Below are 24,836 nucleotides of genomic sequence, written 5' to 3'. Positions count from 1 at the left end.
TGTATGTGGATGTGTGTGGGGTGTGTGGGGTGTGTGTGTGTGTGTGTGTGTGTGTGTGTGTGTGTACATGTTTAGTTTTACTGTATTAGTTTCCTAGGGCTGCCGTAACAAGGTACAACAGACTGGGTAGCTTAAAAAACAGACATTTATTTTCTCACAATTCTGGAGACTAGAACTCCAATATCAGTCAGCAGGGTTGGTTTCCTCTGAGGCCTCTCTGATTTGCTAGTAGATGGCCACCTTCTCCCTATGTCTTCATATGGTCATGCATCTGTGGGTGTCTATGTTCTAATCTCCTCATTTTATAAGGACACTTGGCAAATTGGATTAGGGCCCACTTTAATGACTTCATTTCAACTTAATTTCCTCTTTAAAGACCCTCCCTCCAAATACAGTCACATTCTGAGATGCTGGGGGTTAGGACTGCAATACATGAATTTGGGGCTTGGGTGGGGGGAGGATACAATTCAGCCCATAACTGTTACCTAACATTGTTACTTAAAATCTTCTTGATGCAGTAGTTAGGAAATCTCTTTCCCACTGAAACTTAAAGGTAGATTCTCAATGTCTGTCAATGGATGAGGGATATACAGAGGCAGCAGTGTGATGGCCCCTGGGTCTCTTTTACTCTAATGGCCTTTTCTCCTCCATCTGCACTCTATGTCTCAGACATGAGAAGAGAGACAGCAGGTAGTGACAGCACCTGGCTCACTCTTGGGTATTGCAATAGCATGCATAGTGAGGAAAGTTTAGTCAGCAGATAACCGATTAGTCAGTTCTGTCAGTAATTGAGGAAAACTTGTACCATCTACCCTCTGCTACATGATGGAAGAGAAAAATAAATGCATTTCAAACTCTTGAATTTTTGAAGTTAAGACTAAGTTGACAGACACATATCAATGTTGAGCTTCTATGGCTTTAAGTCAGTTTCATAAGACTTTTTAAAAGTTGAATTGGACACTTCAATTTTTCTATTTTCCTTCAATAGGAAAGATATGTAGAATTATTCAGAATGTCTATTGATGGAAAGATACTGGAGATTTTTATTAAAAATCTATATGTAAATGTATTCCCTCAAGATTGTAAAGTATTCTCCCTTCTGAAGTACAAAACTGATTAAACTCACCTAGAAATAATCTAGATTCTTTCCATAAATGAAATGAGTACACTTTTAGCTAAAGGGGAAATAGACATTGTCTATTTTCCAGGAATTCTATAAAAACAGCAGACTGACAAAAGTTCACTAAAACAATAATGTGAAATAGAATGTGCAAGCTGCTTTCAGAAATGCATTTTCAATAGTTACTGGTGACTATAACCCTGGAGATGAACCTATTGGGTCAACTTTACAACTCACTGGAAGAACTGAGTAACATAGGGAGATGGATTTGCCACACGCTCGAAAGTAGGACAGCAGGGCAGAAGCGTCATCAAATTGTAAGGTCCTTAAATTCAACTCTGAACAAAAGGCATTGTGGGAAAGACAGAACTCCATATCCAATTCTGTATTCACAACCTAAGGTTTAATGGGTTAAATATGGCTTCTGTTTACAAAGCTTTTAGCTGACTCCTACTGGGGACCTGGTCCTAATGACCCACTTCCCCAGGCCTCCAAAGAAGGCCTTAAAGACTGGGTCACTTCTAACTCCCACCTCATTGCACAGACCTAGAAGAAAAGTATATCCTGAGTTTAGAATGAGAACCAAGGTGAAGGTATTTGAAGAGTTAAACCTTTTGAAGTTTTTGGTAATGGAATTAAATGCTTTGGTTTGAATTAGAAATGGCAAGTTTCAAGTTGCAGGATTTATTAGACTGTCTCCTCCATGATAAGAACAATTGCAATATCTACTTATATTTTCAAAAAGTTTTATAACTTATGAAGCTTTTTATATTCGTTATTTCATTTAATAACTTTTTTACAATGTAGAGAAAAGTCCAGGATTCAGCTTCCAAAGGCTTTTGTTCGTGTGTCTGAGCCTTGATTTCTTCACCTATGCTGGAGATAATCATATGAACTCTACTTACTTCAAGGGACAGTTATGAATGTCAAAGGATATAGTATTACATGAAAACAATTCCAATTCCATTGTTAGGTTTTATTTTTATAACGGATTTTATTAAACCACAATCTCTGAATTAATTAATCATGTATAATTTTTTCTGGTGAATGATGACGAGAATGGTTCCACTGTCCTGACAATGGAGCTGCCAAAATCTTTAAAAACAAGACTTAATTATTATATTAAGTTGAGGGAATTGAGTTCTTATGGTCATTATACCTATGAAGATTGAGAATTTAAGTTAGTTAGTGATCACCTTGGATATATCTAGCCACTAGTAATGGAAAAAGATTAAAAAATTGCCAGTGAGAAAGGTAGTTATTTCTTCCTTTAGGATGTGAAAATAACAATTTCCACTTATTGAGCACCTACTTAGTGCCAAACACTGCTCTAGGTGCTGTGTATATTTCATTTTCATCCTTACATGAGGATGTGTTTACTTTTATTCTGTGTGTGTGTGTGTGTGTGTGTGTGTGGTGAGGGAGAAGCTGAGAGAGGTTAAGCAACTTGCAATTTACCGAAGATTTTCCTCAACCAGGAAGTAATGGAGCTGAGATCTGAGCCCAGATCTGTTCAGTTCTAAAGTCCCTTGCTCTTTCTAATCAAGATTTTACCACATAAATATTGACACACACCATGTGTTCTTGTATCTGAATGCATGGAGGTCTGATAGGGCTAAGAGGAAGATGTACATGCTTCTAGGCATGTCAGAATGAGCACGGATACTCTGCAAAAGGCTGCGATTATATTTGACTTTGTCTTCCCTCTCATGTTCCTAAGGGCGTCCTCATACTAATGCCACAAGAAGGGGATAAAAGAGATTATTCACCAAAACACTTCACAGAGAGGCTGTTGTTTATGTTAGAAAGAAATACTTTGAGTCATTAGAGGAGGAAGTTCCAAGGGTGGGGAACTGCAGCAAACAACAGTTGTTAATGCCCTATGCATAAGTCAAAGAGAGGAAATTTTGTTGTTCCTAAGAAGGAGAAAGAAAAACTGAAATGAAGATGGAAAGTTAGCTAACAAGCTTGGGTCCTGAGCAATGAAAGGGCTAGAGAATGAAGCTCTTAATACAGGGAAGCCAAAAAGAGTCATAGGAGAAAACAAACACATGTTAGGGGTTCTCCAATTGGTCGGTTGAGGAGTATAATGTAAACACTTTATTCCACTTCCTTCAGGAAAATTTACTATAAAACAATACGATATTGGGGAAACGCGATGGTCCGAATTTTTGTGCCCCCTCCCAATTTATATGTTGACATTTTAATGCCTAATGTGATGGTTTTAAGAGGTGGGGCCTTTGGAAAGTGCTTACTTAGGTCATGAGGGTGAAGCCCTCATGAATGGGAATCATGGTCTTATAAAAGAGACCCTGCAGAACTCCCTAGCCCCCTCCAACCATGTGAGGACACAGCAAGAAGGTGCTGGCTATGAACCAGGAAGAGGGCCCTCACCAAAACATGGCCAGGCTGGCACCTTGATCTTGAACTTCTCAGCCTCCAGACTGTGAGAAATACATTTCTGCTGTTTATAAGCTACCCAGTCTGTGGTATTTTGTTATAGCAGCTCAAACGGACTGCCATAGGTTTGTAGACTAATTTGGAGGAGACTAGAGGTGTTGAATTCTCAGTTAGGGTCAACACAGGATAAAACAGCACATGTGCACAGAGAAGGTGGAGGATAGGGGACACCAACACCTGCATTATGTAGTCCTCTGATTGTGGCATCCTTCCCCACTGCCATCATTTCTACCCTCCCTCAAAGTGAACCACCTTGCGAAATATTATTGCCCCCTTCCCATCAAACTTGTTTGATGAGTGCACTTAAACTAGGCAAACATTCTGATGTCTTTAATAAAAATAATTCTGAGAATTTTAGCATTGTGTGGAACCTCCGAGCTAATATAATCCTGCTCCTTGGAGTTTAATTCCCCCCTTGGTGGACTATTCTTGAAAGTATTTGGTACACAGCAAGCATTCAACAAGTGTTTGTTAATGTGCCAGGCTGTACTACTATTCACCAATACTTATTTCCCCTTCTTATCCTGGGGGAAGATTATAGCACCTCCCTCATTAAAATCTGGACTAGTCCCTGGACTTGCCTTGGTCAATGAGTGGGATGAAAGTTATATTTGCCACTTGGAGGAGAATCACCCTAAGGAACCAGAGCCCATGGGTTTCCATATATCTCAGATGACAAGGTGAAAGTGCTATAGGTTTTGAAAGATGGACATGGATTGCTTACTGATGGTCCAAGGTTAGAGAGGGCAGCATTAGGGTCCAGAGAGGAAATTACTAAAAGTAAAATAAGCTAACTTATTCCAGTTTTTCTCATTGCCTAGAGAGAGTCTTAATGAATAACTAGAGGAAGAAGGAGAAGAGAGGAACATTTTATGCCTTTTAAAAATGTAGGAAAATGGAGCTCCCTGACAGAAGAACAAAGAGCCAAGTCACCTGAGTGTCTCCACGTCATCAGAAGGAACTCAGAAAGCAGGACTGGTTCTACCTCAATTCCTACTCTTTCCAGCCCCATAACAGCAAACTTTTCAAAACATATTTAAATATTATTAAAATATTAGAACAAAGCATTAATAAGGAGGGTAGACTTTCCATTTTTAAATTGTGAAATAAAAATGGTAATTTTTACTTTTCCTCTTGGAAATCAAACAAAAGCAACAAGAAGGAAAATGAAAACTTTATCTTCACTGAAAGTTGGAGACGTCATTAATTCCAAATCACACTATATGAGGGAGGTCAAATAGGATTGTGGGAAGACGCTGAGAGAAGATGACCATATTGTAGGTCTCAGAAAAATATGGCAAAGCACAATTTCCCACAGTATTCCAAGACAATAGTATAACAAGGATGTGTGTGTGCATTGGCATTAGGAGTCATGGACCTAGTTTATCAAGAAAGGCTTAGAAGTGAGGAATCATGCAGACAAACTATATTTATAAGAAACACTGAGATCAGGTGAAAAGCAAATATTCTGCATTGTTAGCAGTCCTACAGGTCATATCTTAGTTGCCTCAGGAAAAGAAAAGACTAAAAGAACCCAATCACACACCAAACACTGTGTCACAGGTCCCTTCCCCACACACTCCTTAATAATACTCCTGAAAATAACTTCTCCTGAAAATAATACTCCTGAAAATAACTACTCCTGAAAATAATACTCCTGAAAATAACTACTCCTGAAAATAACTTCTCATTCAAGGGTAGACTAGAATCTATATAAATACCCTGTGAGGAAAGAAAATGAGTGAAGAACAGAGAAAAATGACAGAAGAAGAAAACTTTTTAGAATAATGTTGCCATAGGTTAAATGAGTAACCAAGCATATAGCCAAGAAAAAGAAAACCTAAATAAAGCAATTGCTTCTATAAATCAAGGACACAAGGCAGAGTTCACCTGCATTGTAGAAGGATAAGAAAAGACAACAAAAGAAATGAAAATAAACTTAGCTACAGATTCTTGAGTGTTACATGAAATAAAATTTACAACACCTCTGAGAAACAAAAGACTTGCACAAACAGAAAACATGCTACTGATTCAGGTAGGAAGATTCAACATCTTTGAGGGTTAATCTATAAATTTAATACAAGTTAACTCATCATGTCAATAAGATGTGTTTTGGAGCTATGCAAGCAAAACTTAAAATTAAAATAAAAACAGAAATATTCAAGAATAACCAGGAGTCTTCTGAAACAGAAAAGTAAAAAGCTGAAGAAAGGGAGAACTAGCGCTACAAAATTCTGAAACATAAAGTGAAACATTAAAAGAGTTTGGCACTACTACATGAATAATCAAACAGATCAATGGAACAAAAGATATTCCAAAATAGGCCAAAATGCATTTGAAAAATTAATATATGACAAAGGAGACATTTCAAATTAATGAATTAAAGGTTAATTAGTCAAAAAGTGATGTTGGAATAATGGCTAGTCATTTTGAAAACAATTAATTTAGGTCCCTACCTCAGACCTTACACCAAAATAGATTCCTGATGGATCAAAGATTTAAATTTTTAAAAAGTCTAAAGGAAATATACAAAGTATCTCAATAAAATCAGACTGGGAAAAATCTTTCTAATTATGACACAAAACACAGATGCCATAAAAATGATAAATTAGATTCAACAGAAGTTGTAAGTTTTTGCATTGACTAAAAGCACTGTAAATGAAGTCAAAAGACAAAAAATAAATTAGGAAAAATATTTATAATTTATATTGCAGATAGGAGATAATTTCTTAATCTACTATAAACATGTTATAAAATAACAATTAGATGAACAACAAAATAGAAAAATGGGTTTTTGTGTCAGGGGTTCTCAGCCTTGAAGATTCACTAGAAAGACTTGACTAAGAAAAGCTGTTATAGTCATGATTACTGTTTATTACAGTGAAAGAATACAGATTAAAATCAGCAAAAGGAAAAGGCACACAGGTGAAATCCAGGAGAAACCAAGTACAATCTTCCAGGTGTCCTCTCCCAGTGGAGTCACATGGATACACATAATTCTTTCAGCAGTGATGTGTGACAACACATGCAAAGTGTTATCAAGCAGCGAAGCTCACCCAAGTCTTGGTGTCCAGGACTTTTACTGGGAGTCAGCTATGTAGGCAGGCCATATCTGTGCCACTGACCTCAGCTACTCAGACCCTATGTACCCCAGAGCAAAACAGATGTCCTTCGTAAATCACAGTTAGCATAAAGTATCTGATCAAATTGGTGGCCCAAGATATCAGGTGTATAAAAGCACCCTTACAGGCAGAATATTCCAAGAACTCAAGAGTTCACCTCCCAAGAGACAGCCAAGGTTTGGTCCTGAGACAGAGCTTTGTTGGGAATGTAAAGGTGTTGAGCCACCCAAGCCAACTGAGTTAACCCTTTACTTGTTATTGGGAATGAAAACTGGTACAGTCACTTTGAAAGTAGCTTGGCAGTTGCAGAAATGTTAAATATATAATTGCCATGCAACCCAAGAATTCCACTCCTTCACATTTACTCAAGAGAAATGAAAACATACGTGTGACTTGTGTGTGACAATTCATAGCAACATTATTCATAATGGCCAAAAAGTGGAAAAAACCAAATGGACATTAACTGATTAATGAATAAACCACAGATAATACCCCTACAATGGAACACTGCTCAGCAATAAAATACCGTTATATGCTACAACATGTATGACTCTTAAAAGCACTAGGCTAAGTGAAAGAAGACAGTAACGTAAGACCAAATATTACAAGATTGCATTTATATGAAATGTCCAGAAAAGGCCAATCTATAGAGACAGAAAGTAGATTAGTGGTTTCTTGGGGCGGGGCGGGAACAGGAAATGACTGCAAATGGTCATCAGGGATATTTTTAGAGTAATGTAAATGTTTAAAAATTGGACTGCAGCAATGGTTCCATGACTGTAAACTTACTACCAATTATCAAATGTTCACTTAAATTTAATTAATTGTATAGTATGTAAATTATGCCTCAATAAAGCTGCTAAGTTTTTTAAAGGTGCTGCACAGCACTCTGAAATGCTACCACTTGCGGAAAAGAGCAGAGTACCTCTGGAAGCAAGAAACTGGCAACAGTGGCTGCCTCTTGAGGGACAGAGGGGCACAAGAGGCCAGGATGGGAAGAAGAGATCCTCTATAAATGGATAGCTTCGTACTCCTGGGATTTATAAAATGTGTGTGCAATCACTTTTCAAAAAATAACAATCTAAAATCTTTCACATCTCTTGGTGACTAGGAGATACCTGACTGCCATTGATAGTAAGGAAGTCATCAGTAGTAATGGGATTATTGGAGAGGATAGTCTTGAGAGGTAAATGCTGCATTGACTATTTTCAGAAACAATCATTTTTATATCATAGAGTAATATTTGAGTGGCAATATCCCAGAATCAAGGGACTTGCAGTGTATGCAGAGCCTGAGATAAAGTTACCTGCATACTTCATCACAGTGGGAGAGATAACAGCTGAGGCTTTCATTTTTTTGATGCAGGAGTGATTATTCAGAAGGTTTGGGGAGAGTAATATATCACACTTTACATTTTAGTCATTTTGCCACTATCCTTGTTTTGTATTAGATACCATAAATGCAGCAATTCAAGAGAAAACTGTTGGAAAACACGTTCAACTCACCTTCTGCAGCTTTTTATCTCTTCAAATTCTTGAATTCACTGTGCTCTTTTGGAAGCTAAGTGGATTTTTTTCATATGCATGGCTTTCCACACAACTGAAATTGCTAAATAATTATTAAGGTTCTGCTCCACTTAGAAAACCTGTACTAATTAGCTGTAATAGGTTAAATCCCATTACAATCAATTCCCTAATAATGAATATCTCTGTAATTTCAAAGATTTTCAAGTCCTAATTCCTCGCTCACTTATTATTATACCCGATGTTGAACACAATGATAATGCAAGCAAATGGTAGTATTTGAGCATCTCGGTAATGAAATTTCAAGATGCTTGACAAGAGAGAGCATCCTATAAATTACTAATACTTGGAAATTTTTAAGAATATGCCATTTAGAAATGAATCTGTGTGCTTAATGTGACTATCTGCTATTTATTACTCAGAATCTGTGAATCAAAGCAGGATGCTATGATGTCTTTTCTTTTGTGACTAGTACCTTTTTAAACTCTTAATCTTCCATTATGACTAACTGCCCTCAATAGTCTGGAGACGAATATGATATCATAGTCTGAGAATATGTTAAATGATGCTTTCTAAATGAAATGCTTCATTTAACCTTGGAGACCTACTTAAAATTTTATTTCCCATATGATAATTCTTAGTTAAGACTAAGGATAAAAGGGTAAGGAGACAGGTAACTACAGGGACGCAATCAAGCATAGCTAGGGTTAGCCCCTAGAAACTGCGATGTATAGTTAGTTAAGAGTATGGGCTCCAAGTTAGACAACCCAAGTTCAAATTCCAGTTCAGCCACTAACTTGTTTGTGTAATTAGATTGGGCAGATTACTGAAATCCTTTTAAAATTCATTTTCTATATGTGAAATGGGGATAATACTAGTGTCTACTGCAAAGAGTTGTTAAGAGGATTACATAAGACCATCTATATGAAGTGTATAGTAAAGCCTTCATTCGTTATTGTTCAAGGTCATGTTTTGATGGGAGCTTCAAATTTTATAGGAAGAGGAGAATAAGTTTACCCGCAAACCAGGGTGCTCTTATTTAAACAGGATCAAGAATTCAAAGGCTATCCAGAGAGTGGAAGATGTGCTATAGAGATAGCTCAAGATTAATCTGAATAATGATTGAAGGACTTAGAACTGCCTGGTGAGGAAAAATGGTCTTGGAATTTTAAAAGTAACTATGTGAACCTAGCAACTTGGTTAAACCTCTGAGTCTTACTTTACCAACTATAAAATGAAAACAATATCTTATGAGAATTAAGTATGTCTATGAATATGAAGTAGAGAGCACAATTCTTGGCACAGTCTATCACTATCACTCAATAAGTGATAGTAACTTTTACTAGGAGGATTTTTATAATTAATTGTTTACACGTTTTGCAGTATTAAGAACAAGAGCAAATCTGTCATACAAACTAAATTGTGTACTAGCTGTGTGTATAAAAGCAGGATGTATGAAACATACCAAATTAAGAGGGAGACAAGCAGAGCTGCACAGGACCAGGTCATCATGGGGAAATGGGGTGTCCAAGAACTAAGCAAGTCACATCTGCCCACATGACTTTAAAGAGACTCCTTGGGGCACCAAGAAAAGAAGGAGAAAATAAATACATTGATTTCTAGACGGTAGAGTGGGTGGAAAAGAGAAGGAAAATAGAGGAGCTGGAGGTAAACAACAGCTGAGGCCAAAAAAAGAAAAAAAGAAAGAAAAATCATGGCAGGAGGATGTCAGGTGATCTTGGTTGAAAGAGACTATTCTGTCTGGGACTAAAAATCCTCAGATTAGGAATAAAGATGCAAGAAAAGTATCCACAGAAACTCTGGCGGTAAAGAGAAAGCAGAGAGTGGCCCCAATGGAGGTACAGACAGTCTGCTAAATGTAACACAGCCTAGTCATTCGATTAGAGCCCAAGACTAGTGGAGGAGATGACTCAAAAGGGAAGGAAACAGAGTTCCAAAGAATCCATGAAGCACTAATTAAAAACACACATGGAGTAAGGACAATCAACAGGAAGAAAACACACACATGAGAACACAAAAAGCTGGAGACATGATCTAAGGAACTCTCAGAGAAGAAAAACTCGATGTATCCCTAGTGCAAAAACATAGGCTGATGGGGGAAAAGAGGCAAATAATCCTCACAAAAGAATTCTAAATAATACCTGTAGTTATCTATAGATACCTCCCCACCAAGAGGATGGATTTAATTCCTAGCCCTCCTACCCTGAGGGTGGGCTACATGTATTGACTTACTTCCATAGAATAGAGTAGGAGAAACCTGGCAAACACCACCTTAGCCAAGTGATGAAAGTTAATGTTACTACAGTGATTTCATGTGGATATCCGGTCCCCTCTGACGTGATGTAAGGAGAAGGGCACTTCAACCCTGTAGCAGTCTTTCCCCAAACCCATAACTCCATCCTAATCATAATAAAAGGATCATATAAACCCAGAATGGAGTACATTCTGCAGTATACCTGACCAGTACTCCTCCAGACCGTCAAGGTCATGAAACTGTCACAGACCAGAGAAGACTCAAAGACATGACAACTAAATGCAGCGTGATGCACTAGACTGGATCCTGAAACAGGAAGAGGACAATGGAAAAACTGGTGAGATCCAAATAAACCCTAGAGTTAGTTAATAGTGACCCACCAGTATCAGTTTTTTACTTTTGACGGATGTACTATGGTAAGATGCTAACAATGGGAGAAAGATGCTGAAAGGTACTTTTTCTTTTTTTCTTTTCTTTTTAATCTTATTGAAGTATATAGTTGATTTACAATGCTGTGTTAGTTTCTGGTGTATTTTGTATGGGAACTCACAGTACTCTCCCTGCAACTTCTCTGTAAATCTGAAATTATTCTAAATTAAAATAGCTTATTTTTAAAAAGATGATAGCATGTCAAAAGGACACAGAAGTTAACTGAAATATCTCCCAATAGCTGAATGATGATAGAATTGGATTAAAATCCAAAGAATAAAATAAATATTCATGATCCTATACTGATAAAAGTAAATGACTGAATAAATAAAGTAATTGTGGAGAAGGGACAACTGTTCCTTACAGAAGAATTCCAATTAATACATGCAGAAGAAATGAGGAAAGTAGATAACACCATCAGAACACCACAGTAATAATTGCTCCAGGCATAATCAACCAATGAATGCTAAAGTTAGGGAGAAAGTTCATGGAAAAACAGGATGTTTGCATAGCCCTGAAATTTCTTCCAAATACTTTTTAATTACAAAGGGTAAAAAAGGTAACTTTACAGTGAGGAAACCTGGCAGACACCACCTCGGTTACCAAGTGATCAACGTCAACATCACCAATTATAAGACATGAGCAAACATCAGACAAACCTAAAATGAGAGACATGCTACAAAACACCTGAAACAATTCTTCAAAAGTGTCAAGGTTATGAAAGGCAAGGAAAGAAAGAGAAACCATCATAGATCAGAGGCAACTAAGAAGACATGATAACTAATGCAATGTGGGATTCTGGATTGGATACTGGAACAGAATAAGGACACTAGTGGGATTAAGTCTGTCGTTTAGTTAATAGTGTTGCACCAATGCTAGTTTCTTACTTTTGATAAACACATCACAGTTATGGTAAGATGCTGATATTAAGGGATGCTGGATGAAGGACACATGGGAACTCTTTATACTATCTCTGCAACCCTTCTGTAAGTCTAAAGTCATTTTAAAATTTAAAAATAAATGCAAATCACACACAAACACACACACACACACACACACACACACAAGGCTAAACATAAAGAAGGCTCACTTGGGGTTTGGTGTCCAAATACCACCACGTGCCCCCTCCCTTTCCTTTTAGTCCTGAATTCTGGCTAATAGTGCATGCTCGCAAAGACTGAGATAACTGGCTAATTCCTAAGCTTTAATCAGCACACCCTTATTGGTGTGGCTGGAAAACACAGTGGAGTCTTCCCATGGCGCTCACTGAGCCTAGGCTGCGGGTCCCCTATCGCTCACATTTGAGTACTCAGGCCCATCAGAGAAGTTAGAGAACAGAAGGTTTCCCACCACACTGGGGAGAGCCTGTCTTTCATGTTCATCATGTGGAGAAAGGTAAAGAAGCAGCAGCAGTACATGATTTGAAAGGCAAGTTTAAAGATGTGAGAGGGTCATGCCAAGGCCCTTGATTTCAGTGCAGCCATAAGCCCCTGGCTACAAGGTCTCAGTGGATATCAAGCTCGCCCCAGTTCCCAGTCTCACCAATCAGATGGTTTACTCCTTTTCCCACTATGAGACTGGGTGAATTCATTGCAGTTATTCTCCAATTCACTGAGAAGTTGATTAGAGGAAGTTTTCTTCAGTATGCCGTTCTCTTGGTGATTGGATTGAAAATCCTTTCATTAAAACATAAGAATGAGGAAAATGAGAGTTTCTCCCCAACAAAAAGGTCCTCTCAAAGAATAAGTCACAAAAAGGTTTATTTTTTTCTTTACTCTCCATGATGATTATGGTTAAAAGATATGTGATCTTGCTCAGAAAACATAGGGCTGAGGATACAAAGTAAGTGAGGGAAGACCAAATTTGTGAAAGTTTATACTTCCCAAGAGAAATATAAAAAAGGAGAATTTGTTCAATAATATGGCACCATGCCTGCATTTATTAAGATGGGTAATGTTGGATGGAGAATTTAAGTGTATTTATAGAACTGTGGAATGGGTTGGGAAGTAATAAAAAATTGGTCCATAAACCCAAATATTTATAATTGTCCATAATAATACAATACTTAATGCAAACACTAAAAGTATGAAATAACCTCTGAGAAACTATTTAAAATAAAGCATTTATAATTGAGAGGTAATTAAGGGTAGGTAAGTCTTATTCTATTCCCAAGATGCCAGAGGCCTATGGGGCAGCTTAAAAAGTTATAGGAGTGAAACAGATGCCCCCACCTGCAGATATAGTTAATGGAGACATTTAGAGAAAAAGTAAAGAAGTTAAAGCAGAAAGAGTAAAGATGACTCAGTAAATGGTTGGCACCAATACAGATATGATCAGAATCATAAAAACATCAAAAAATGTTTAAAAAGGCCAAAGAGACAGATGTATCAACAGTCTTGCACAAGGACACAAAATGAAGGTAGATACAGGTGTGGCAGCAAAATGGACTTTAATGAGCAACTGTGGGAAAGTGGAAGTGTTTTTACAGAGCTATTTTAAGAGGAAAAAAAATACTTAGAGAGTAGTGCCATTGATGTAATTCTGAAAAGGAAAAGTCATGAGACTTAACTGCAGACATCACAGTTCATAAAGTGAACAGAGTTAATTTGCTGAGATCTGAAGAAGAAATATGTGACTGATCTAAATGACCTCAGAACTGCTTTCAGCAAAGTTTCTAAGCACAGCCTGTGCAAACATCTGGTGGTTTTTAGTTCACCTTGGAAGAAAGGTAGAAGTGACCAGTGACATGAAACAAGGCTTGCCTGCCCTGATGTGCTGAAAAGGAGAAAGGGAGGGTATTAGGAAAAAGAGAACACTGTCAATGCCAACACCGACCCAAACTGCAGAAATCCTACTGCACAATCTGAGTGATACGGGTCCAAACACAAGGCACTGCAATGAACCACTTGCAGAGGAATCAGCTATGGAGGAGGTGGAGGGACAGTATTTTATACTTAGATCAAGAATAAGAGCTTTCAATGGACAATGATTCGTTCTGTAAAACTATACAAAGATATACCAGATGAGCTTTGAGGATAACATATATCAAGGTGACTAGTAGAGAGAAATTAATGGAATGGGTCTCTTTAATATATGTGGCTATCCATCAGAGAAAGTCCATCTCCAATTTAATACATTCAGTAGAGAGATGAAAGCAGGGATAGTGATATAGAAGCAGAGGTATATCTCTGTATGAAGGAGATCCTGGTGAAAATTGTGCATGAGACAAGGTGAATTTTTCTAAAGTCACCTGTTTTTATCAGTCTGTAAGCTTGAACCTTCTGATTCACATTCTTGGCAAAATCTGATTCACATTCTTTGCCTTATCACCTCTTTCTCATTCTTTTTTGTATGGTTGTAACCTTATTAATTTATTACTAATTAATAATAATTACTTCCTAGCCAGAGGTAAATTGTCTTTTTAATTGATTAATGTGCCTATAAAGTGCCTCTTCAATTATTACTACAGCATATTTGGAGTTTCCATAGTTAGCAAGGACAACCAGGCTGTGTGTGCATATACTTGGAGTTACCAAGACTTTGCAGAATTCTTATTGGTTAAGTTTCTGTTGACCTAATTGTCCCAAATGTGACTCAATGGCTCTTAGTCACAAGAAATAGGTAACAGTGGATGATTTTCAGTGAAGTAATAATAGAAGTTAATGGTTTCTGAGCACTTATTATGTGCCAGGCACATCATCTAATTATCTCTTCACTGCAGTTGTATGATATACAGTATAGTATTATCATACCTATTTTACAATTAAAAGAAAAAAGCAACAACTCAGGATAAAAACAATTTAAATAACCTGTAGAAGATCACTGCATTAGTCTGTTCAGGCTGCTATAACAAGATATCATAGATTGGATGTTTTAAACAACAGAAATTTTATTTTCTCATAGTTCTGGCATCTAGAAGGCCAAGATCAAGGAGCCCGTTGGGTCAGTTTCTGTTGAGTCCTCTCTTCCTGGCTTGTGGACAGCTGCCTTCTTTCTGTGTCCTCACATGGCCTTTTCTCTGTGTATAGAGAGCTTGTGAGCCCTCTGGTATCTCTTCCTCTTCTAACAAGAACACCAGACATATTGGATTAGGGTCCACCCTTATGACCTCATTTCACTTTCATTACCTCCATAAAGGCCCTATCTCCATAAATAGCCACGTTGGGAGTTAGGGCTTCAACACATAAATTTTGAGGATTCATTCCATAACAGTAGCACAGCTGATAAAGGAAGGACTAAGGATTTGAACCCAGAAGTTCAATTCCAGATCCTGTAATATTACACTCTCCTGCCTCCATATGCCATACACAGTACATATGTGTTTTTACTAATTCTAAATAAAACATCTGGCCATTCATTTTACTGTCAATCACAGAAGAAACATCTAAAATCTGTCTCTCATTAAAAAAATGGCTGAATATGTGTGAAAAATCATATTTTATAGTTTGTGGAAGCTCAACCCATGTGAATGAAGGGTACCATGACTGTCATCTGCACCATGGAGTATTCTGCATTATAAAGTTAGGCCCGATGGCATTTGCTAAGGCCTAATATATAGTGCATGGTGTAGGAAAGTAGTACTTGCCTCAATTGACAAGGAAAATTTGAATCTATATGCAAGCCCAGCCCAGTTGAGGATGAGAATACTTATCCATTTATTTAGTAAGCTATGCGTTAAACTTGTATTATGTGCTAGCTATGCTGTGCCGTTAGGTAGGATGCTAGGAAAGTACAGCAAGTACAGCAAGAACAATGCTTATTACTCTTTGCATAGGAAAGCATAATAGGTGCTGGATATCTGTGCAGTATGTAATTGGGACACAGAAAAGGATGTGGCAATTCAGCTATAACGTGGATGGATATCCACAGAGGAGTAAATGTATGCCAGGGAATTCAGACAAAAGGCAAGAAAATAAAGGTTAACCCAGAAGAAGGAGAAACCAAGGAAAAATTCAATTGCACTGATAATTTATAAATAGAAGATTAAGTAAGCAGGTATCTTCAGTATCCTTTGATGAGGAAGAAGATGAAATTAGGATAATGGGAAGTTAAAGCCTCCATCAAGCCAGTAGTGTTTGCTACCATGATATATCTCAATATTTTCTTATATATTTCAATTATAAGTACACAGATCAGTGTGAATTACTCCTATGCATACAAAACAGTCAAAACAACAAAGGAAAACGTATCTTTCGAATGTGCTTAAGAAGATGGCAATGTGGGGGGATACTGGCTCGAAGAGAAATGCATAAAAGCAGGATATTGGAGAAATATTTTTTAAACATTTTAAGAGGCCATTGGAAATAAAAGAATCAGAGCAGAGTCACTGCATGCATGCTTTACATAACAAAAGACCAGCTAAAATCAATCTAAACTTGTGGTTCAGAAATGATGGCACCTGTACCAGAGAACGTTAGAGAGAAAAGAAGACAGGGTAACAGTGGGTCTGTGAATTGCTAGTGAGAAGACAAAGGCACATAAAACACATGTCCTGGTGTTTCAGAGAAAGGTTCCATGGAAAGGATATAGTTGTTCACATCTGGCTCTAATATTCTGAGAGGTGATTACAGAAAGAGAACTTCAACTTCAATGCATATATATTTTGTACATATTATTCTTCTGGCTGATGTTCGTCAGAGAAAAGAAGCCTAACACTGGTCCAGGGTGTTTCCCCAATTTCCCTTAACTTGAAATCTAGAGAGGGAGATAAAACATCCATGCCCATATACAAGATTTAAAAAACCATATATATAAGACTTTATGATATTAGTGCCAAGCAGTTATTAAGTGGAGGGTGAAATAGCCAGGAATTTCTGAAGGAGGAAAGCACCTTTGGAAAAACTCAAATAAATAAAGAAGATAAGGAATTTCTGAAGTCTTCTTTAAATTTCCATGTTTCATTTGAATAAAACTTTTGGGCAGTCCCATAGGTTATGTGGTAGTAGAAGCCAGGTTTATTACGAATCTACTCAAGTGGTTTTAAACTGTCTAATTAATTTTGATTCTACCTAACTGCCACATGCCTGGAAAATGTAAATAAACCAAGACATCTTGGTGACAATTTATTATTAGGAATACATTGCAGTTGATGAATTTAGGATAAATGATCAATGTTAAAAATTGTCCCTAGCTTTCTTCATCGTGTTTTCTAAAGATTTTCCCGTCATTTTGCATCAAAAAATTAACTGAGTTTAGCACAGGATTGGCTTTCCTATAATTTTACCAATTGAGCAAGATTACCTATAAGAGGCTGTCATTAGAATTTATTTTTACATTGGGGTAGGTTAGTTGCCATAGTGAATCTATTTCTAGTTTCTTACCTCATTTTAAATGAACATACACAATGTGTAAGGCTTCTTAGAAGCAGAATTGAGCTGTTGCTTCAAGATTGAGACTTTGGCACCCTCCCAGATAAGTCTCCCATTTTTGACATTTAGGGTGCACTCTCTCTATTGCCTGAAGTGTGTCCCTTGCAGATTTGTATTTTTACACTTTGTAGTCAGAAGTCCCTTTTCTTTTCCTTGTTCTTCTGCTCCTCTTCATTATCCTTTCCTTCCTCCTCTCCCCCTTCTTCTTGACCTATATAACAGCACTGAGCATGAGTAAATAGTACAGTCCTTTGTCCAAAAGACTAGGCCTAACTCACAAAGGGGCTCGCTGATGTGAGTCTGGAGTCAGGTCCCAATTGCGGTTTGCTTGGTGAGCTTCATTCAGTGGCTCTTGAAAGACCCGTCCAGCATTGTTCTATTTCCCCCTTACTTCCCATACTACAGCCCTACTGAATGAGTTCACACTCCCTTAAGTTCCATCCTCCCCATGCTCCTCACCATGCACAGGCTGCTCCTCTGTTTCCCCCCTTCTCCCACCTCTATATATGTCTCAAAACCAAGCCAGGCAGTCTTCCCCCTTTGTCCCATCTCCACCCCCAGCCTTGAATGGGTGCCACCTTCTCTGTGCTCCCCTAGCTCTCTGTGCATCTTTCAATTATGGCACTGACCATGACACTTTACTTTTCCATTAACTGATCTAAGAGTCCCTCTCCTACCTGCATCAGCATGGCACCTGGCCCAGAGCAAATTCTTAATAAATTCTGTTGGATGAATGAGGACGAAGAGGGCATGCAGATAACATTTACAGAAGACACAAGGTTGGACTTGAGAGTCATCATGCTGGATGATAAAAGCAGTTCCCCAAAGCACATCAAACTACATCTGACAGGGAGGAATTTCATAAGGGAAAAATGTCAAGTTTTGCACTTAGCTTCTAAACAATCAACTGCAGATGTGTAGGGTTGTGGAATATTAGTGTAGGTAAATATGACTTCAGGATTTATTTGACTCTAGCTCAAGCTCATAGAATCCGAAAGTCTGAAAGCACATTACAGCTCACCCTGTTTAACCCTCTCTGTGATTCACTAGTCTCTTCAATGATGTGCCTGGTGAGGGGTGTTCTGTCTTCTGTGTGAATACTGCCATGACTTTGTCAGCCTGGTGCTAGTTGACAAATGTTTTAAAATGAAATGGAATGAAATAATAACATAAAATAAAATAATCTTCAGCTGCATCAGTGAAAACAGAGCACTCAGACAAGGAGATAATAGGGTGGTTGTTCTCACGCCTGTTATGACATTTACCATGTTGCATTTTTGACAATCATTTGCTTCCTTACCTAACTTCTTTATTACACTGTGGACAGTTCTTTGAGGACACAATCTCTGCCCTGCCAACTTTTATATCCCAGTATCTACAGCAATGTACTCAATGATCAAACATTGAATGAAAGAAAAAATGACGGCACTATACCTATGGCAAGCACAGACGATCACGTCGGATTGAAGAGTGCAGGCTATGAAGTCAGGCTTGAGTTAGAATATCAGCCCTACCACAGCTTAGCTGAGTGACACATCCTCTAACCTCTCGAAGCCTTGGTTTCTTTTGTCTGAGATAATAATAGATGTTTTGAGGATTAAATGACAAAATAAACATAAGCACCCAGCACTGTCATCCTTCTGGAAATCATCTGAACAGAAACACTGACAAACCAAAGAGGCTTTAAAATGGTGAAGAAGCATAAATCCACAGAGAATAGTAAAGGATATATGGAATGTTTGCCCTAGAGAAGAGAAGACTTAGAGGGGAATGTGAGTTGAAGAACTATTAATGCAAACAATAAACTACTTGCCTGGCATTTTATATTTCAGAAAGAAATCTTTTCCACAGGCTATTTTATTTGATTTTTACAATAGCTGTCTAACTCAGGGAGGGAGAGTAGGCATGCATCATTATTCTTAATCTATCGATGAAGAAACTGAGGCACAGAGTTGCCACTTGCCTAATGTCCCACAGCTGAAAGGGGTACAACTGGGGCTGACCCCAGGTGTGCTGGTTTGTGGTCATTTTTCTTTCCACTAGAGCACAAAGCCTCTGGAGAGGCTTGGAGGGTGAATCTTAATGTAAGACTCTGAAAGTCAAAGTTAAGATTAATGACTGAAAAGTCATAAAGAGGTAGATAATGTCTCAACAGAGAGAGGAGTTTTTTGGAGCAATTGCAATCAACCCAAATCACAAGGGAATAAAGAGCCTTGTGAAGAAGTAAGTTCCCTGTCATTCTTCATATTTAAGGAGAGAACAAATGCCTGCCCATCTGAGAGACTGAGGGGGAATATAGGGCACAATGTTGTCCAAGTGTCCTTCGAACACTAGTTCTGATTCTAAGTCACTTATCGTAAAAAAATGAATTCTAGACATTTAAAATTCCCCTATCTACTCCCCACAAGAATATTATTGAAACAACAACAATGGCAAGCCTTTTGAGTTCTTGCAAAGGAAAATGTCATGTTAATTCAAAGTGGCTTTATATTTATCAGTGAAAAAAGAAAAAAAATCTTCGACATCAATGTATCTAAGAGGTGATTCTTTGCTAATGACCCAGGAAAATGTCTTAACCCTCACATTGTTTATTGATTTCCTCTCTAAATAAGGCTAGTTTGTAAACACTGTCTATGTAACAAGTACTATTATAGTCTAAAATTTCTGAAATTATGGATACTACTTTAAATATGCATTACTCTATCCCAATTGAGATCGTCTCAACAGTGTTTATAGGCAACATACAAATTAGATATAATTAAAGATGATGCATTCACTTGTTTTAATTACTGCTCTCAAGCAGTAGTTTGACTAAATGTGAAAATTATTTCAGGGCACTGTATTCCAAGAGATGCACAATAATAAAACAAGTTCTGCAATTTTAATTTGCTCAACTATGTGAATGTCATTCATTTCTTTCTGGATTAAATATGACTAATTACATTTTCCCAAAATCCATTTTATGTAAAGTTATCAGAAGGAAAATTCATAAGGTAGGAAGAAAGATAGATTTGGATTCCTAGTAGCATGATACATTAACTCCCAATGAAGGAAGCTTACTATTATTTCTTTCTAAGGGATTTTAAAAATCATCCATTAATCTTTCTTCAGTTATGTTTTTAAACTAAGAAAAAACACTAAGAATATATTACATTAATTTAAGTAACATATTATAGTGTAAGTACAAAAGAGAGTAACAGATTTTCTAATTTTTATATATGTGTATAAACACAAAGATTGCAGAACTAGTAAGAGATTATCTAAATTACTCTCCAAAATTATTCCAGGGAATTCCCTGGTGGTCCAGTGGTTAGGACTCTGTGCTTCCACTGCAGGGGGCACAGGTTTGATCCTTGGTCGAGGAACTAAGATCTCACAAGCTCTGCAGCACTGCCAAATTAATTAATTAATTAATTAAATTATTCCCCAAAATACTAAAAAAAAAATCAATAAGTCGCACATCATTTAATTTTTGGAAAGATATATGCCTATGTATTTAGGAACATGCAAAATCTTGATTATTGGTAGAAATCAATCATTAAATATTTAAATGTTTAAACAGTCAAAGCTAAGTCGTCTGTATTCAAGATAAGTTCAACGCTCTTCAACTTTTATATAACCTTTAATAAGTGAATGTTCTCATAAATGGGAATAGATTTCATTTTAAACTACATTTCATTCAATTATGTGCTGAATATAGAATGAAAAGCTTAAGTGATAAGCCATACTGACAAATGAAACAAAAAAGGTAGCAGTAATCTATGTCAGTTTTCACTGATTATCTGGCAAAACTCAATCAAAGATTTTGTGCTTTGAAGATGGAACAGCTATTTAAATGGTAATTATTGTATTTATAGATTCCCATAATGCCTTGAAAGCACAAAAGCAAATAATAAAGACCTTTCTCCTGAATTACATTAGCTCAAATATAAGATCAAGAGCTGAGTTTTCTAGTATTTTATTGATTGTACAATGTAATGTATTCTATAATTGTCTTTTGTAAAGTTTAAGATATTTAAGCTCACTGTTGGATGATCTGGAGCATAATTTAGAGAACAAGTAATTTAACACATTTAAAAAACAATAATGACAAAAATTCTTCAATGTGATGAAATAAGGGATTGGTGGTGGTTAAGGGAAATTTCAAGGGGGTGAGAAGGGAACGTATTTCACTATCAGGAGCATCATAGAGGTCAATAAGAGAAATCTCTGCCCTGACAGTGGGTTAAAGTGGACACATTTCGAGAAATAGTTTTGATTTTTTTAATCAGCTGATTTTATTGCATATTTCACCAATACGAAGTTTCAACAACTGTACTTCTATCAGAGAAAGGGTTCAAAAGTTCCTTATCACTGAGAGTATCTTTTTTCAATAAGGATATTTCTAGTGATATTGAACCAAAAATATACCAATTTAAAATTTAGTTTATTAGAATATCCATTTCTGAAATTTCCCAAAAGATCATTTATGTAGAGCAATGCATTTATTCCTGATGTGTACTGATATTAGAATTTCTAAGCACTTTCTTAGACACTATGTAATTTGATGCTTTCCAAGGAAAACATTAATTTATAGCTACTTGTAACATTCTCTTTTCTGAGATGAAAATGAGATTGGCCTACTGCAGTGGACAAGACACACTGTATTATTTAGGTACTAAATATCACTCTCTTATTTTAAGAACAATACATTATATTAACTGCATTATATACAGTTTGACTTGTTTTAAACACAGCAAATGTGATCGTTTTATCAGATGTGAAGTCTTGAAAAAAATATAAACATATTTGGGTCTACCCTAGGTTAAGACGTTTTGTAAACAAAAGTAGAAAATTTTATTTTGCTCAAGAAGAATGAGTCATACAAGTTAGAAACCTTGACATTGCACAAAACAGGTAGTATTATACAAATTAAGTGAATCAAGAAGTAGAAGAATGATTTACAGTGAAATATAACACAGATTCTCTCCCTCTGTCTCTCTGTCTCCATCTGTCTCTCTCTCCCTTTCCTTTCTTTTCTTTTTCTTTTTTTCTTTTTAGTTGCTAAGGAAGTTCTTTCCCAGTTCTACATCATTATTGTATTTAAATGTAAAATGACTATTAAATCTAGTCATTTAATATTTCATATTTAAAAAATTAAGTCCCAGAAAGTAGAAATAATGGTGGCTTTAAATGCAGGTATCTGTAAATCTTGCAAAGTAAATGTGGATACAGCAGGCAGGAAGGGCTTGTGGATATGCTTGTATTTATACACGTGATTTGCTACAACTGTAGCAAAACGTTCTGTTTTCAAATACATACCATATTTAACAAACAGCCTTCATTTTGTTTGGGTTATAAATATTCTTGACTCTGAAAAGCCACTTTCCCTGGGTACCAATGAGGGATGAAAATCTCATCTGAAGAGTTCAGCGCTGCCAATTAGATCACCTGGGATGTAGACTCCTTTTATGTTAAGGTGAGTAGAGCAGCCATGCCAACACATCATGCTGACATTCAGGGGGCCAGGATGATGAGGAAAGTTCAAAGGACCATGGGGAAGTGGCTGGTTAAGAAATGTAAAAATATTGAATTGACTTGGATCTTTTATTTTTTCCTGATGTTTAAAAACAAAAACAAGATGTGGAATATATTCAACTCAACCTGGTAGGGAAATCCTAGAAATCTCATTGGGTATACACGGTGCAGAAAAATAATGTGAAAATTCAAGAAACAGGGGAATTCCCTGGTGGTGCAGTGGTTGGGAATCTGCCGACCAATGCAGGGGACATGGGTTCAAGCCTGGGTCTGGGAAGATCCCACATGCTGCGGAGCAGCTGGGCCCACACACCACAAGTGCTGGGCCTGCACTCTAGAGTCCACATGCCGCAACTTCTGAGCCTGCATGCCACAACTACTGAGCCCATGTGCCTCGAGCCCATGCTCCACAACAGGAGAGGTCACTGTGGTGAGAGGCCCACACACTGCAATGGGGAGTGGCCTCCGCTCACTGCAACTAGAGGGAGCCCGCTCACAGCAACAAGGACCCAATGAAGCCAAAAATAAATAAATAAATAAATAACAAGTCATTTCATCCATTAACATGAAAAATCTCTAAAAAAAAAAAAATTCAGGGAGAAGGTTATCTATGCGAGAGAGCCAGAGGGAAGGAAAAGGGTACAGCGCATTGGTAGCTGCATAATTATTGTAACATTCCGGTTCTTTGGTCTGGGTGGTGTGTCTGTGAGTAAACATTTTTATTATTGTACTTTATAATTCAGGTGTGTGTGTGTAGACACAAAAATTCTTTTGAATGTAACAATTATTACATTCCAAAAAGAAAATAATGTAAAAATGTTTTATAAAAGGAAATAAATACAGTTATCCCTTCAAGAGGTTATCGTACATGTTCCACAAAGATTCAAGAACTTTTCTTTCTGGGGAAATACAAGATCAAACTCTCTACAATTGCTAATATTTTTATTGCTTCTACTACTAATAAGGTTTTGTGTTCTGATTTGTTTTTGCTTTTCTCTTTTTTTACTTGTCCTCCGTTCTTATCAGGCTTTGAACAGCTATTTGCAGCTAGCCTGCTCTCTTTGACCACTCCTCACCTCTACCCACTAAGACCTTTGCTCTCTCATCCTTGCCTGCAGGACTCTGTGATCTTCCTTGCCTGTATAAACACTGCTGAATGAGTGTCCTTCTCACTAAAATGGGAAATAAGACTTACATGGGTATCTTTCCCTTCATCCCTCCCTCACATCAATGTACTTCTCTTTTGGTACTCTAAGTCTCTGCCTCTATCATATCTCACCTTATCCTCTCCTTCACCTATCCTTTCAAGTGGATATCAGAGGACATTTTGACCCTTTTGACATTTTTCTTCCACACAGATAAGTTGATTTGCTACATGCTTTTAGCCTTGAGAGAACAAAAGCTTGTGGGTTGTCTCTGTACCAGGAGTTAGCTACTTACAACATCTATCATCTTTTTTTTCTTTTTTGTCTATGTATTGTTGATTGTCAATGGTTTATTTTCAATTTGTTCCTCTTTGCCTCTGTAACTTGTGTTTCCCCAGAACTGTTTCTTAAGTTGTGCTGAACTGTGTGTACTATATATCCTTCCATTAAAAACCAGTCTGTCCCCCTCTCTTTCCTCTCTCACACACATATAGTTTTCTACAGTGCTCAAAATATAGGGTAGTCTTTTTAGGTTCTATTCATCACACTTGCAGGTGTCTCCTTTGAAGACTGTGTCTGTCCTGCAGTTGGAATGGTCAGATCACCCATGCAGACTTCTGGGACATGGGCATAGTCTACAAAGATGGATTACATAGTTTTGTAATTTCATAGGAAAATACAATAGACTGTATATGTTTTACACACACAGATGCTTGTCTGCTGCTTTTGAATGAACTAAATAATTAGGAGGTTTCAGAAGCTGTCATGCAACCACTTATTTATTTATTTATTTATTTATTTATTTTTAACATCTTTATTTGAGTATAACTGTTTTACAATAGTGTGTTAGTTTCTCCTTTACAACAAAGTGAATCAG

This window comes from Kogia breviceps, chromosome 3, assembly GCF_026419965.1.
Source record: "Kogia breviceps isolate mKogBre1 chromosome 3, mKogBre1 haplotype 1, whole genome shotgun sequence".
Lineage (NCBI taxonomy): Eukaryota > Metazoa > Chordata > Mammalia > Artiodactyla > Physeteridae > Kogia > Kogia breviceps.
The sequence above is the reverse complement of the archived record's forward strand: the minus strand, read 5'-3'. Positions refer to the sequence as shown.